The sequence below is a fragment of the Camellia sinensis genome, chromosome 4 (assembly GCF_055761805.1).
Source record: "Camellia sinensis isolate YWXY chromosome 4, ASM5576180v1, whole genome shotgun sequence".
NCBI lineage: Eukaryota > Viridiplantae > Streptophyta > Magnoliopsida > Ericales > Theaceae > Camellia > Camellia sinensis.
This window is the reverse complement of record NC_138964.1, coordinates 46639274-46652489: the sequence shown is the minus strand read 5'-3', so window position 1 is coordinate 46652489 and position 13216 is coordinate 46639274.

Genomic DNA, 13216 nt, shown 5'->3' with positions numbered 1-13216 from the left:
AGGCCGAGTCCGGTAAACTTGGTTTTCCACACAGTTCAGGGAGACTATGCCCGAGACTCTCAAGGAGATAGCACAGTACACTCGAGGATTTTTGATGTTCCTTTTCGAGACCACTCTGTTCTCCGATAGAGGGAACACCGTTGGACTTTATCTGCTGAGTGCTCTGGTAGACCTATCACAGGTCAGCCAGTATGACTGGGGTGGCACCAGCTTGGCTACCCTCTACTGCTACATGAGTGCGACCTCCCACGGACGAGGGAACATAGTTGGCGGCTATTGGAGAGCCTGGGAGGTACTTTCTGCCCTCTTGATTTACATTTTTGCTTTTCGTTATCTGTACACTACACACACGGCACACTTTACATTCTGTACTTTGCATTCCGCTCTCAGCATTCTGCATTCTCTGTACATTCTGTATTCACATTCTGCACTCAACATTCTGTATTCTGATGGCTATTGCCCTGTTTTCCACAGCTATGGGTTTTCGCATACTTTCCGACGCTAGCCCCGGAGCTTGAGGTGGAGGTGCCTCTAATGATTCCTTACTCGCTCGTATTTAAGGGCCAGTACCGGCCGAGAGCTCGGGAGACTCTCCCCTACTTGCGACAATTTTTTGATACAGTGCGGACGACCGAGGTAATTTAGAACTCTCAGTTCATGTTTTCATCTTTGATTCATCTTGCACATTTACGATTTCTAATCGGCTTATGCATTGGTTATCCACAGATCACATAGCAGTCCTGGGCGCCCTTGGGTGGAGATACCCGATTTCAATTTGCTGGAGGATGGGCCGCTTCTCAGTACAGGATCCTATTTGAGGGGCCTGTTGGTAGGGCCTGGTTTCTGGGGGACCGCTTCATGCGCCAGACTATGGGCTTCCCCGAGCAGAGTGTTCCCGCAGCACCTCCGGACGATATGCGGTCTACTGAGGGGCTCACTCCCTAGGATGTCAATAGCGCCATGTTGGGTACCGACGTACTTCTACATTTAGAGGAGGGGGAGTACGCGACTTACCTTCATACATACTTGATGCCTCCATTGACAGGTGTTCGTACTCCCACGAGGAGGTCTGTTGGCATGCCATCATCGAGCCGGGCCCGGGCTACAGATATTCCTTCGACCAGTAGGGCCGGCACATCAAGAGGTGGGGCTGGACTGGCCCCCCTGATTTCCCTGACTTATCATCACGCCAGATGGCCAGATATCCCGATTGAGTTGACAGGATGGCGATACGGGACTTCCTACCCGATTCCGATAGAGCCTCCTATGCCAGATCACCGATATGTTAGAAACCTTGACTCACTACCGGTATGCTTTACAGCTTTGATTTATCACTCAGATACTTGGACATTCATTCATTTACTGATGACTTGCACTTGCATCTGCAGCCTCCCAGCGAGTATACTGAGGGGTTGCTCGGGTTGGTGGCCTCACTTGAGGGCATGGTCCTGCGGAGAGAGACGCAGTTGTCCATTGTCGGTGTCCCGGTACTCTTTAGTTTTCTTGCATTTATCATACTTTTGATGACATGCTGAACTTGAACATTTCACTACATTAATTGACTATATATGTAGAGCACATCTGACACACACCACATTTATGTACTGTATCTGCATACACCCACTCTATGTAGTTTCCTTGCATCTGCATCTGATATACATACTTTGGCTGATGTATTCAAATTGCGCTCTTTCTTTTCAGATGCCTTCGCTACATACTGGGCCACAAGCCGGGCCATCCAGGCCTTCTCGAAGAGTTGGGAGAGGGGGTTCGACTCACGGCCGAGGCGGACGCAGAGTGCCTGTCATAGAGGAGGAGTCCAGTGAGGAGGATGAGTCTGTGCATCCCCAGTTAGAGACATTCGCTGACAGAGAGGGTGACTCCGGTTCCGGTTCCGGTTCCGGTTCCGGTTCCGGTTCCGGTTCCGGTTCCGGTTCCGGTTCCGGTAGTAGAGATATTGTCGAGAAGGGTTCCGAGGATGGCAGCTCCGATCCAGATGATGATGATGGTGCAGAGGCTGTTCCGCAGAAGAGGACGAAGAGGGCCTCTTATTCCTGCAGTTGATAGCATTGATGCAGTTGTTCCCTGCTTTATTTGCCTTTTTTTACTAGTAGTTGTAGCACATTGTACATTATTAGGCAGCTTTATTTTCTGTAAAACTTGTACCCTTGTTGTAAAATGTTGTAACAAAGGGAAGCATGATGGAATGAAACAACTTTTGTTCACAAAAATGTTGTACTTTATGTTCTTAGCATCGCATTGCATCATTTTGCACTAAAATGAGATTGAATGGAATTTGTGCATTGAAAATTGCCAAGTCAGGTAGTGAACCGACGCAACAAACTAAACAACTTAACTTACTAAGAAGCAACAAAACCTTAGCAAGTTTACAACTCGATAAGCAAGACAGAACAATGTTGAGTAAACAAAGAGTAACAACTCGATATACAAAACTCGACAACTTGACAAAACCTAACGACTCGATAAGCAAAACAACTCGGTAAGCAAAACAGTAACTCAATAAGAAAAAACAACAACTCAATAAGCAGGACTTAACAACAACTCGATAAACAAATGCATTTCGGACGATCTGGGTGACGGAACGTATTCGAAACTAAGGTAAACTCGAACCTTCAACACTCCCGACGCATGGAAATGCTAGGAACTCTCTTCTAGAAGCTAGGACAAGACCAAAGCACTGTTTCTCTCTATGGCCGACCACCTAAGGAAGCTGGCCGACCAGCTTTTTTCATTGGAGACCAAGGGGTGGTCGGCCTACCAGAAAAGGTGGTCGGCCGACCACCTGGTTTGACAACCACCAGTTTTTCAACACGTGTCCCCCGAACAGTGCCTTATCCTCTTTAAAAGTTCCAGCCTCGTGGTTCATTCATTTCATCTCAGTTTTGCATCAAAATGGAGGCGTTCCTCATCCAAAATCTCACAGCTTGGATTGCTTCTCTGGATGGCTCGAAAAAGTTAAACTTCCGAGGCTTCGGCTTGAATGCACTATTCACGCTGGGCCGTACTCCGCTGCATCTTCCTTTTCTCCATGCCACGTCAAGGTTTTGGAATCCGGTAACACACGTTTTTAGCTTTAGCGGGCAAGAGATATGTCCTACTTTCGAAGATTTCCAAGCTTTGATGGAATTCGAGCGCAATGAGGGAAATCTTGCCTCAACTCCGATTTGGCCACGTCCAAGCCCTAGGATGAATGTGCGGCCTCACTTTGCATGACGCTTGATCATTGATTCACGACGAGGAGCTGGACATCCCAAGCTTGGTTCGCTGGTTTTCTGATGCTGGTGACCGCGGCGACCATCATTGGCAGGGCTATCGACAACACGCGCTTTGCCTATGCTTGCTATCTCATTTCTTGCTTGCCCCGGGCTCTGGTGGATTCAGTGTCCGGTTGATCGAGGTTGCCCAAGGTTTGAAGGAGGGCAAGAGTTGCATTGCCATGACATTGGCTGAGACATTGATGGGCTTAGACGCTTTTCATCGCCGGGAGACGGCTAGGCTTGCGGGGAGCCCACTACTATTGCAGGTAATGTTTCCCACCCAATCTCACATATGTATTGCTCACATCACTCGGCCCTCAGGCTCGGTTTTTCTCACGAAACCCTTTTCTTACTTTTCTCTCATCGTACATCTCTCTATTCTTTATTCTCTCATTTTTCATCCCTCCCCAGGTGTGGTTGATGGACAAGTTACAGATTGTGGAGTCTTGCCCAGTATACTCAGCTCGCGGCTACTTTTTTCGACAACGCCTGGTCGATGCCCTGGATGAGGGGTGGTGGTACAACTGGATGTGCAGTTTGTCTGCAAACCGAATCGCTTGGCGCTGCCCTTGGCTAAATCTGCCGGCAATGAGTTACAACATGACCCGTCAACTTGGGATTCAATTGATTGGCATGACACACTGTGTCTTCTATTTTCCGTTCCGGTTCCGGCGCCAGTTCGAACTTGCCCGCCAGAGGGGATAGAGTACCCTGCTACATTCCCAGCCCGAGGCGCACAGCTTGCCCGGTATGTCATAGCATGGAGGACTAGAGAGCTCCTGGCCCCCGCTCCCACTTTCAGTTGCACTTTGTCTGATGAGTGCTTGGATTGGTTCAATGAAGAGGCATAGGAAGGGCCTACTTTGGCATCAGAGGCTTCGACCAGCTTTGGGAGGGGGCGCAGGAACACCTAACTTATCTATGCCCCGGATTTATTGCTTTATTAGTACTTTCAAGTTTTCTTTATGTATGTAATAAAAAGCAACTTCAATTTGTATGCAAGAGCAGAAGAACTCTGTATTAAAATCAATGAAATTTAAGGCTGTGGGTACTGAAAATTTTTCACTTTGGTCTAAAAATGATCTAAGTTGTAAAAAGATTAATTTTGAACAAAGTCAACTTTTATTAAAACTTTTCAAAACCATTTTCGATATGGATCAGAACTGGACACGCCTGAAATCTGTCACTGAGATGCACAACTTTGGATCCTAGCAACTGGAAAGTTGCCCCTAGTCTGAATAGTACCGCGGCACTGCACAGCAACGGAAAGTTGTCCCTAGTCTGAAAAGCACTACACCGGAGATCATAACCGAACTCTTGAATGCTGAATAGACAAAGATGGCCGAGATGATCAAATGGACAAAGTTGATCGGGAAAAAGTTTATGGCTGAACTTCAGGATGAAGTTGCCTACGTATCCCAAAGATGGGAATTAAGCCTTACGTAGTTCAGGCTCGGGTTCACTCGAGTATTTTCACTCTTCTTTTACGCTCTAACTTTTGCTGAGGCCACCCTTTGCGGGTTTTCAACCTTGCGAGCTCAGTTTTTATAATTTCAAATTTTTTGTGCTCTGACTTTTGCCTAGGTCGCCCTCTCGGGTTTTCAGCCTAGCGAGCCTCTCAGGGTTAATATTTCTTCAACTTGTCCATGCTGATCAGCTGTGAGAACTCTAGGCCACCTAGGTCCATCAGAACAATAGCTCCACCTGACCAGATAGACCTGATGATGTAAGGGCCAGTCCAATTGGGTCTGAACTTGCCCCTAGGGTCGTGGATGGGAGCTCGGTTGTCCTTGAGCACCAAATCTCCTTCTTTCAAATTCCTGGACTTAACTTTCGTGTTGAAAGCCCTGGCAATTCTGCGCTGATAACCTTGAACATGGTACAGTGCTTTTAGTCTTCTCTCATCAAAGAGCATGAGTTCTTCAAATTTGCTCTGCTGCCAATCTGCTTCGGCTATTTGACACTCAGCCAACACTCGTAAAGACGAAACCTCAATCTCGATAGGTAGAACGACCTCCATCCCATAAACTAATGAATACGGAGTCACCCCAGTGGAAGTTCGAATTGACGTCCGGTAACCCCACAGAGCAAGCGGCAGCTTATCTGGCCAATCCCGGTAGGTTTCCACCATCTTCTGCAGTATGTGCTTGATGTTCTTGTTGGCTGCCTCAACCGCTCCATTGGTTTGCGGCCGGTATGTGGATGACTTATGAAAAGCCACGTTGTTTTTCTCCAACAAGTCAATCACTTCCTTCTTGAAGTGGGAACCATTATCTGAAATGACCTCGTTTGGGACCCAATAACGACAGATGATGTTGTTTCTGATAAACTTTGCAACATGCGACGCCTTCAACACCGCATAAGATTGGGCCTCAACCCACTTCGTGAAATAATCTATTGCGACTAGGATGACCTCATGCCCATTTGACCCATTTGGAGTGACAGCCTCGATCACATCGATTCCCCAAACTGAAAATGGCCATGGCGAAGTCATATTGTACAGCTTCAACAGCGGAATGTTCATGCGGTTTGCATGGATCTGACACTTGTGGCATCGCCGAACAAAGCCGATACAATCCTCCTCCATGGTGGACCAATAATAACCTTGTCTGAGGATCTTCCGCGCTAGCATTACCCCGTTCATATGTGCACCGTATTCCCCTCCATAGATGGCCTCCATCAGGCGTTTTGATTCTTCAGCTTTAACGCACAGCTTATGCATTCCAGATGACCTCTCTTATACAATTTACCTCCGCAGATGATGAACTGAACAGCCATTCTTCTGATTGCCCTTTTATCCTTGGCATTTACCCCTGGTGGATATGCTTCCTTCTCCAAGAAATTTTAAATATCGTAGTACCGGGGGTTCTCATCTTGAACCTCATCTATAGCAGCAATCGACTCGTAAGCCGGCACAAATATCTGGTTGATAATGACTGGACGCGTCCGGACTCCAAACGGGATGTCTATCATGGAAGATAGAGTTGCTAGTGAATCTGTGAACCTGTTGTTCTCTCTTAACAGATGAGCAAAGTTTAACTTCTCAAACCGAGGAATTAACAAGTCCAAGGTCTGGTGATACATAATCATCTTTTCTTCTTTGACTTTCCAATCTCCTTTCGCTTCAGATACAACAAAGTTCGAGTTCCCCATGACATCCAACCGTTTTGCCCCTAATTCCAGGGCTGCTTCTAGACCGGCAATGCATGCCTCATATTCTGCTTCGTTGTTCGAGACTTTGAACCGGAGTTTGAATGCTAGAGGGATACGGGAGTTGTCGGGTGCTATTAGCAACACTCCTGTCCCATACCCGTATTGGTTTGACGCTCCATCAAAGTACATGGTCCAAAATTCATCGTCGATATGAAGAATGTCCTCATCTGGGAATAAGTACTCAACTGCTTCACCTCCTTCCACTGGATGATCGGCTAGGAACTCCACTACCGCTCTTCCCTTGACTGACTTGCGCATCACATATTTCAGATCGAATTCGGAAAGCAACAGCAACCAACGAACTAGCCTACCCGTAAGTGTTGGTTTCTCGAAAAGATATTTGATGGGATCCAGTCGTGAAACCAATATTACAGAGTGAGCTAACAGGTAGTGCCGCAGCTTCCTGGTAGCCCATACCAAGGCTAAGCAAGCCTTTTCCAACGGTGTGTAGCGAGTCTCATACTCCAGCATCTTCTTGCTCAGGTAGTAGATGGCTCTCTCCACTTTGTCCTCTGATTCTTGCGCGAGCATGCAGCCCATTGTAGTCTCAATTACTGAAAGATACAAAATCAACGGTCTCCCCGGCTCTGGCAGTGACAACATGGGCGGGTTCTGTAAGTATTCCTTGATCTGTTCAAAAGCAGCTTGGCATCGGCCGTCCCATTGGAATTTCTTTCCTTTCTTCAGGAGGCCAAAAAGTGGTTCACAAGTCAAGGCTAATTTTGAGATAAACCGTCTTATGAATTACACTTTATCCAGAAAGCCTCGCACCTCCTTTTTAGTCCTTGGTGGTGGCATTTCTAAGATGGCCTTGATTTTGGAAGGGTCGACTTCGATACCTCTCTATGTAATCAGAAACCCTAGCATTTTCCCTGCTGTAACACCAAACGTACACTTCTGAGGATTCAGCCGTAACCGAAATTCTCTGATCATTTGAAAGAACTTTTGCAAGGCGGTGTAGTGGCCCTCTCTTTCTTTGGACTTGACAATCATGTCATCCACGTACACCTCTACCTCTTTGTGGATCATGTCGTGCAATATCGTGGTCGCGGCCCGTTGATATGTAGCTCTGGCGTTCTTCAACCCAAACGGCATCACTTTGCAGCAGTAGGTCCCCCACGGGGTGGTGAAAGCAGTCTTCTCCCGGTCCTCGAGTGCCATTACAATCTGATTATAGCCTGAGAAACCATCCATGAACGAAAGCAAAGCATGCCCCGCTGTGAAGTCCACTAACTCATCGATCTGCGGCAAGGGGAAGTCTTCCTTCGGACTAGCTCTATTCAAGTCCCTGAAATCCACACATACTCGGATCCTACCATCCTTCTTCGGCACCGGAATGATGTTGGCCAACCAAGTTGGGTATTCGGATACCAGCAGGAAACCTGCGTCAATTTGCTTGGTGACCTCTTCCTTAATCTTGAGAGCCCAGTCCAAGTGGATCCTTCTGAGTTTTTGTTTAACGGGTCGGGCCTCGGGCTCAAGAGGGATCCAGTGTTGTACAATCTCAAGATCAATTCCAAGCATGTCTTCGTAGGACCACGCCAAAACATCTTTGAAATCTTTTAATAAAGCGACTAAGCGCTCGCGTTCCTCCGAAGACAACGTGGACCCGATCTGGACCAGCCGCGGGTCCTCCTCAGTACCAATATTCACAGTAGAGATTTCATCCATTAAGGGTTTAACAAATCTTTCCTGCTCTTGTTCAATTAAGCGTTGCAAAACCGGAGGAATTTATTCCTCGTCGTTTTCATCAAAATTTTGAAAGTCTGAGTTAATGCAATAAATCAAGGGCACAGAAAAGTACTCAGAAACCACAGCCACATCATTCTCATTAAGCACATCCAAATCGTCCAATTCTTCGATTACAACAGACTCAAAAGAGAAAGAAAAAGACGACCTAGACAGGACTGTGGTATCCGGGTTATCACCCCCTGGAATACCGGACTCAGACTCAGTCGAGTTGGAACCTGATTCTGACTCAACAGACTCGGTGGAATCAAATTCCGGCTCACTACCTGACCCGGTACTGCTTGACAAAAATCCCTCTTCATACTGCCAAATAAGAGAGGGTGCGATAGATGCATCCAAAATGTTTGCTGGTAGGCCCGCAGCCGTTTCATTCCTGATCATGCATATCGAGAAGTTATCCCCCAAGCACTTCTGTTCGATCGGAGGATCTGAAAGTAGACACGCCAGCACTATCCTCATTTCACTTTCGGCGTCCTCAGACTCCACTTTCTTGCTCTGCTCAGCCTCAGCTAATGGGTCTGTCTGCTCTTTGGCAACGTCATCCCCGGATAACTGTAGGTCAAAGAAAATCTCAAACCCTAGCACACGGCGCTTCTCTTCGTTTATCCACGGCTCTGGGAAGCCACAAAATGGAAAGTCCTCCCCCTCCTGGACAAAGCGTCCGTTTAGGGTACCCTGGATGGGTCGGTGCATTAGCTCAAAAGGCTTCCCCACCTGCTTCGCTCTGGCTCTCCCAGTCATCTCCTTACCTTTCCTAATCCAATCCTCTTTGGTGGGAAGATAACCCAAGCCAAAGGTGTGTGGGTTGTGTGGCACTTCGGCCAACGCTGCAACGCCCTTCCGGCCGCTCTTTCCCAATCCCATCTCGGGGATGTGTTGAAGCTTGTTCATAAGGTATACTGATTGTGCGCTAACATGCACCCCCTCATTAACAGCTAAGATGTTCTGCACGACCCGGGCCTCAGCCAGGGTAAAACCCGACATGAACACATCCTCCATACCGTGCTCAATTTCCAAAACTGGCGTAGATACTTCTAGCGGTGGATGGATCGACGAATTTCCAAAAACGATGGCTACTCCCTTCCCATGGGGGTATTTCACCATCTGATGCAAGGTGGACGAAACTGCCTTTACTTGGTGCAACCACGACCGCCCCAAAAGTAGATTGAAGGTCACAGAAACTTCTAAGATGTAAAAGTTTACCTCATGCTGTCCCGGCCCAATCTTGGTCTGAATTTTCACTATCCCCATTACTTGTCTCTTGTGTTATCATATGCCCGAATCACCTGGGCTGTCGGCACATAGTCCACGGTCTTTAAACCGATTGCATATGCAGTCCTTGCCGGGCACACATTGATAGCGGACCCTGTGTCGACAAGTACCATGGGTATCCATTTGTTTCTGCACTCCACAGAGATGTAGAGTGGCTTGTTATGGTTCGCACCCTCAGGTAGCAATTCTTTGTCAGAGAAAGTCAACATCGGGGTAGCCCCTCCCAGAAAAGCTAAGCCCACCAGCTATTCGGGCGTGGTGTCTATTGAGAGCTTGGCCTTGTCCATGGCCGATAAGACAGCTTGTCAATGCACTCGCGATGCCATAAGTAGTCCCCAGATGGAGATGTCTGCCTGTATCCTTTTCAACTGCTTCAGTACAGCCTCTTCTTCGAGTTGCTTCTCTTTCTATTTCTCCGCCTCCTTATCTTTCCCAGACGCCTCTGACTGATCTAGATGTGGGGGCTTGAAATACTGCCCGCTTCTAGTCATATGATCGACTTCGCCGATGTACCGGGTATCGCCTGGCTGGTTGCTCCCCCAATCCTCATCCATGTGGGCAAGACATAGATCATCGTCTTTCCACCACATTCCGTCGACAGCCGACAGACACCTATTCGGTTTCGATACAATTGTACTCACAGTACTTTCCGTCCACATGCTCGCAGCATTCTCTATCCTCGTGCACGCAGCACTTTCAGTCCCCTTAGGGGCCTTAGCTTTCCTGATTCTCTTAGAATCCCCGAACCTTTCTTGTTCCAACTGCGTCAGTACAGCTGGCTGTTCAACACTTCCCGCATTCACAATGCCCAAGTCCTGAGCAAAATTCTTAGCACCGGCGCTCTCCGGCGATGCATTCTAATTTCCGGCCCTTCCGGCCACAACTGATGTTCTTGCCTCTGCCGGGCCCTGTTCCAACTGAGATTCTTCAACAACGTCTGGTAAGTCATCAAGCCACCCGGTAACCTCTGCTGACTCTTCAAAATCAGACCAGTTGACTACTACACCCTCTAGATCTTGTTCATTGAAAAACTGGAGGTTAGCAAAGTCCCCCTCCACAGCTGCCAAGTCATTTATCCTCTGACCAGATTCATCCCCCGGTATCACACAAAGCTCTGCCCCTGCCGGCAATTCCACATTTGGCCCAACCTGGCCTACTGATATAATGTAGTCACTCGGACTGTATATCTCCTCAGCAAAACTCCCAGATTCGTCAGATTCTGACTCAACAATCCCATTCTCCCTTGAAATCTCCCCTGTTCTGTCTTCGACAGTCACCACCATTGGTTCGGGTTGGGTTCTGGAGATGTCCAACATGCACAAGTCAGTGCAGTCAGGAAGGAGCACCTCTGGCTTGGGTAGGTGGGACGGGGTGATATATATGCTAGGATCGTAAGACACGACCCCAGTTTGGATAAAGTTGATACGTTTGGGGGGTGGAGCTTGGTTGTGCGGTGGGAGAGGGTTTGTTGTGACATTGGGTTTTTTTGGAGGCATAATCACCTGCTTGTCAATGAGATCTTGAATCTCATGACGCAATCTAAAACATTGGTCAGTGTTGTGACCATGTTGTTGGTGATATGCGCAGTATTTTGCTGGGTTATGAGAGGGAGGGAGTGGATTTGGCAATGGCCTCAGCTCCAGGGGCTTTAAGTGCCCTTTCTTGATTAATACCCCCAAAGCCTTGGACAGGGGCATATATAATGGGGTGAAGGTTCTCTGGCCTCGAGGTTGGTATTTGGTGGTTTGTGTGTTGCTTCCGGACGCGCCGGAGAAAGGTGTAGCTGCCATGGGTCTTGGAGGGGGAATGGTGGTGACCATGCTTACTTCTGAAGCTCTAGCATTTGCGGCATTGTTGGTGCCTGTATTGTTGTTGCGGTTGAAGGTTCTTCTGGGTTGCTCTCTGTCATTATCAATCAAGCCCTGCTTCAAGGCATCCTCAATCTGTACTCCCATCTCATGCAAATCTGAAAAGGTAGGGAAAGGGAGCACGATCATTTTCTGCATCAGCTTAGGCTGGAGATTGCGCACAATCATCTGGATTTGATCTTTATCAGTAGGCCTTAGGGTCATCATTGAGGCTTTCACCCTCCACCTGGCTACGAACTCCGAAAAGCTCTCCTTAGGCTCCTGCCTTGTTGTCTCAAGATCACAGGTTGTAATCTCGATTTGCGTGTTATAGGAGTACTGTGTAATGAAAGCCTCGACCATCTCATCCCAGTTCCGCTTAACATCGTCTTCTAATTTTGCGTACCAGATAGCGGCCACACCCGACAGGGTCCGGCCGAATAATGAAAGCTTCTGCGGTCTGGTGAGGCCCATCGGCCGTAGTATATCTGAGAACAACCGGAGATGCACCATGGGATCCCCAGATCCGTCAAAGCGGTCGATTTGTGGCATTTTGAACCTATCTGGCAGCATCACAGCCACGTCAGTGTACCCATCCTCAATGTCTGGGATGGATTTTACCCCTTGGGATTTCTTGAACAACTTCTCAAGCTTACTCAATTTCAATGTTGTAGGGTCGACCTCGAATTCGAAGGGAGTGTCCGGTAGGTTTGTAGGTGTTTTGGATAGCTGGGGTAAGATTGGGGGTGGAGCCGGTCCTATCGGAATGTCCGTACCCTCCTAGACATTTGGTGTTTCCCCGGGTGTCTGAACCCCTAGCCGTGGAGGAGCTTGATGCGAGGCAGATGCTCCATTTTGCTGTTGCAACCTGGTGATTAGCTCGGCCTGCTGGGCCATGATCGCAGCCTGCTGCTTGGCAAATTTCGCTTGGCGGACGGCGTCCTGCTGCATAAGTTTCATACTTTCTTGGAGTTGACGCATCATTGCCTCCATCCCTGACGTGTTCTGCTAATCCATTTGACCGACTGGTATATCTATCTCTATGGCAACAATTAAGACCTTAGCCCAACTGTCCACTGATGGGGTAGACCACTGCTCTGGCAACCTCTGCTCAGATACACTGCGTTTTCTCGCCCTCCGTCTGATAACCGGGGGTAGAGAGTGGAACACTGGTTGTCCGTCGACCTCTTGTCCAGAGTGCTTGGGGGATATTTGCTTGGTCTGAAGCAATTGTGCTAAACTACCTAGCAAAAAGATAAATAAAGCAATAATAAGGAAATAAACAACCAGACAAACAGACAGCATAACGGCTTTAAATAAATACATAACACATAGTTGCGCATCACAACCCACAGTCAATAAGCTGAAAATACTGTTCTCAAACACTGATCATTACCCCCAAATTACTGCCTCCAAAAACTGAATCTGATACCCGCAGATAACTAATTCCCAAAATACTAAACTGGTGCCCGCAGGCCTGATGTCCAAACTTGCAAACTGATACATGCATTCCTATAGAGACGCACTCTAAAAGCACATAACAAGCAAGTGAGAGCCAAAACACCCCTATGTTGGGGTAGGGTTTCCCTGTCCTATTTTGTCAGGAGCTAAGGTTTCACTATGCACGCTACGGTTTCAAACAACCTATGGATTCCGAATATGCACTAGGTCGAATGGTCAAAAGGGGTGCCCCGATAAAATCGAGGTTTGTGTTCCCGTCATGGCAGAGCCCGCAACCAGTCAGCCTTATGGCACGTTTCGCAAAGCGAGCCTCCGGCAAACCGTTCAGGAATAGCATACGGCAAATACGGTGTCCTAGGCGCACCAATGCAAATGCAAAGAAACACATAAGTGTAA